This window comes from Bos mutus, chromosome 6, assembly GCF_027580195.1.
Source record: "Bos mutus isolate GX-2022 chromosome 6, NWIPB_WYAK_1.1, whole genome shotgun sequence".
NCBI classification, from domain to species: domain Eukaryota; kingdom Metazoa; phylum Chordata; class Mammalia; order Artiodactyla; family Bovidae; genus Bos; species Bos mutus.
Window position 1 is genome coordinate 12,170,008 of NC_091622.1, and position 4,338 is coordinate 12,174,345.

General features: G+C 41.9%; 1 pseudogene; it reads left to right on the forward strand.

The window, feature by feature from the left end:
- The first annotated feature begins 2,770 nt into the window (after window positions 1-2,770).
- On the forward strand, window positions 2,771-3,327 carry LOC138988265 (popeye domain-containing protein 3 pseudogene; annotated as a pseudogene).
- The last annotated feature ends 1,011 nt before the right edge of the window (window positions 3,328-4,338 follow it).

Sequence of the window (4,338 nt, forward strand, 5' to 3'; positions counted from 1 at the left end):
ATGGCAGAAATTGATGGAGGAAATTGGAAAGATGGAGAGCTATTTATGCAGTGGCAACTGATTTGGAAAGAAACTTGGCTGCCAATAACTAAGTACCTGCCAAACTTGCAGCTCTAAATTAGAATGTTGTGTTAGCTCATTACTGGCTGTTTTTAGCATGCTGTTGGAAGAAAGATGGACTCAGGCAAGAATTGACCAGTTTGCAAGCAAACATGAAAGGAAATACAGAGAATGCAGCTATCCAGGTTTTCTCACAATTGTAAAGTCTGCCTAATTCTAGAACTCAAACACTAATAGGCAACTGAAAAGGTTTTGAACAGCAGAGGTTCTTTATGTTTTCAGGTAAACAACATGAGTTAGTTCTGGAACAAAAATCAGAATAAAGGACATTTCCTTTCCATCTAAGCCTGTTAAGATAGATTTAAGATAGTCATCATTAAGTTAAGAGAAAGATGTGGGGCAAGAAAGCTAGGAAATAAAGCATACCAGAGAATGAGGTCTGGGATAAATGTTTAGACGTACGTTCTCATCTATGAAACTGCCTGGAACAGGAAGCTACTTTAAGTTATGGTGGGAGGAAGTTATACTGTCAAAGAACCCAGAATGCTGAATTAAAATGTTGTTTATGGTACAGCCACTATAGAGAACTGTATGGAGTTTCCTTAAAAAACTAAAAATAGGCCTACCATATGATCCAGCAATCCCACTCCTGGGCATATAACAAGATAAAACCAGAATCTGAAAAGACGCATGCACCCCAGTGTTCACAGGAGCACTATTCATGGTAGCCAAGACACGGAAGCGGCCTAGATGTCCTTTGATAGAGGGATGGATACAGATGCGGTACATACACAATGGACTATTACTCACACGTAAAAAAGAATGAAATAAAGCCATTTGTGGACCTAGAGATTATTCTTCTAGTGAAGTCAGACAGAGAAAAACAAGTATCATTAGATATCACTTACATGTAGAATCTAAAAAAAAAATGATACAAATGAATTTATTTACAAAACAGATTCACAGACTTAGAAAACAAACTTAAGGTTATCAAAAGGGAAAGGTACAGGGGAGGGATAAATTAGGAGGTTGGGATTAACATATACACACAACAATATATGGTTTTTCCAGTGGTCATGTATGGATGTGAGAGTTGGACTGTGAAGAAGGCTGAGCACCGAAGAATTGATGCTTTTGAACTGTGGTGTTGGAGAAGACTCCTGAGAGTCCCTTGGACTGCAAGGAGATCCAACCAGTCCATTCTGAAGGAGATCAGCCCTGGGTGTTCTTTGCAAGGACTGATGGTAAAGCTGAAACTCCAGTACTTTGGCCACCTCATGTGAAGAGTTGACTCATTGGAAAGGACTCTGATGCTGGGAAGGATTAGGGGTGGTAGGAGAAGGGGACAACAGAGGATGAGATGGCTGGATGGCATCACTGACTGGACGGACGTGAGTCTGAGTGAACTCTGGGAGATGGTGGAGGCCTGGCGTACTGCGATTCATGGGATCGCAAAGAGTTGGACACGACTGAGTGACTGAACTGAACTGAACTGATATATAAAATAGATAATTAGCAAAAACCTACTGTATAACACGGGGAACTCTACTCAAAACTCTGTAATAACCTATAGGGAAAAGAATCTTAAAAAGAATAGATACAGTAAGTTATCCATATATGAACCTTCAAGCGATAAACTTTCGAAGACATAAAAGCGCATTCACAAAGTCCAATCACTTAAGTTAGTTCACGTTTCTGGCATTATCTGTAGAAGTTTGGTACTCAGGCAAATTTTGCTGGACTTATGAACAAACTGGACTTACGAACACACTCTTGGAATGGACCTCGTTTGTCTATAGGCGACTTGCTTATGTATACACATAGCTGAATCACTATGTATACATCTGAAACTATCATTACGTAAATCAACTATTCTCCGATATAAAATAAAAATTAAAAAAAATAATAGTTCAGTGCCCATGAAAAAAAATCCTGCTGAATGTTTTAAGCATTATCCTCAAACCCCCAAATTTACACAAACAGCAAGCTGAACAGAGGCAAAGGACATTCTCCAACATTCACTCCATCATGGCTATTTCCACCAGTAGAATTGCTTCCAGAGAGCTGGTTCCATATTCAATCAAGAGACACTTCCCTCACCTCCCACCCACCCCCTGGCCAGCACAGAGGGACTTCACAATGTCACAAACTCAGCATGATTTCAACTCTGCCAGGGAGCAGGGACTGCTGTGTGACTCCCATTTTTCCTCTGAATCGTTGAATGCCCCAGTGTTTTTAGGTCTGTTAAAACAAAACTAAAATTTTCAGATCTTATTGCAGTAAAAGCGGTCATCACTGGTGCCATCCTGCCACGCCGGAATTTGGCTGTAGTCACGGAACACCTGGGCGCAGGGCGAGCACCGGGGCTGGGCGTCCAGGACCTTGCTCCGGTGCATTGCACTCTCAGCTGGGAAACTTAGGTGTGGTGTGCGTGAGGCCAGAGCTCCACATGGGGCCAGGAAAGGCCAGGCAACCACAACATATCTGTGGGCTAGATGAGAGGCCCAGATGAACTTAAGGACACTAGCATGGGACTCTTAGTTTTTCAAGATCTATACACTCCAAACCCTTATTCACCCCAGCTGTAGCGTCTGGGCTTTCCCTGGTTTGGGGAGGACTTAATTCTGATGATGGGAAAGCAAAGGACTTAATTACTTGCTTCAGTATCATTTACTATTGACTGAAAAGTGAACCAGATGGTATTACAGCCATGGAAGAAAATCCAGGTTTACGGAAGAACCTAATGGGTGAACACACCCAGTCGGCACCAGTATTTTATCTGTACTTCCTCTTCCAGCCTCTGGGGACCTCTTTGCCTGACTTCAGAACTATTGCTATGAGCTCAGAAGTGGTTACTCTGGAAAAGGAGCAGTGTTAGGCCATGCACAGGAAAACTTCCAATGACAAACTCCCTGCTTGTCTCAGGAAGTTCCTGGATTTTCCTGAATGGGACTACTGAAACCCAGAGGAAGGCACTTTTCAGGTAACCCTCACAGCAGAAACCTATGGTTGGTATGTGTCTTGGAGGAAAAAGGAATCATACTTGCTCTTGGCTCAGCATCGTTATACCTCCAGACTGTTTTTGGTTTTATTTGGCAGTGACATTGCAGATAAACTCCATTTCTTGAATGACAGGATATATACATACGAAAAAGATACCAATATGATATTTGGTTACCCAACTTCTTTCAAATGTCAAGTCCAGAAATGTCCAAGTTGTCCCAGACAGTACATTTTCAGAATTCCAGATGATACTGTGATAAATGACATCAAAGCTTCAAGCTTTATAATTATAAAAGACTCTCTTCATCATTCCCCAAATGAAATAGCAAAATACAGCAAATTGAACTCACTAATATTTGTATAAATCCAACTCAGAAGAAAGATGCCAGTGCCAGCTGTTTTATTCATCTTAACTTGTGCATTGTGAATAAATGTTACAATTTTTTTTCTGTTAAAAAAAAGATGATTACCTCAATGGAGGTTTTGAGTGTCTCAGGAGGGAGAAGTCGGAAGTGGGATATTGATAGGTTTCAAAGTTTGGGATCAACTGGTTTAGGGCAGGTCATTCAAGGTGAAGAAGTGCCTGAGACAAGGCACAGTGGTGCTAGATCAGTCAGGAGAGGTAAATGTCAGTGAAAGGGCAGATCTCGAAGCACATCCTTGATATGTAAGATGTTACAACATTTGAGCTATTTACCCAGGTGACAAGACCATTATATCTTAACAAAAAATCTGTGGGACTTTCCTAAAGCAAACCATCAAATTACTTCTTGATTTACACCCACGTCTTTCCAGGTTAGAGTCTTCCTGGAACGGACAACAAAACTGTGGCTCACAATGCTTAGTTAAGTCCCACTGACACAAGGTCTCAGTTCTCACTATCCTAGCTAACCAGTACCCTCTCTACCATGATATGGGTGCCAGGGAGTGGCTTTTAATTGAAATGTTGCCAGACCAACAGGAACAGCGTAAAACCTTGTGAAGAAGACATTCCTCATCCAGAGATCTAAGATGTGGGGGATGCCTTGATTGAAAATTCCCTGGGGAGGGAGTAGGGATATTCTGTGTTTAGAAAGAAGTTCGAATGTGGATACTGGCTGCCCAGATGGGTGGAACAAGCAGGAAACACTTAACCTGATCATCACAAATTTTGGGCTTCCCTTCCATGGCCTAGAATCATCACTGTGAAACAGCTGCCCAGCTGGAGGCCACATTTCCCATCTTCCTGCAAGGGTAGGTAAAGCCTTGGGACTGGTCCCAGGAATGTGAATGCCA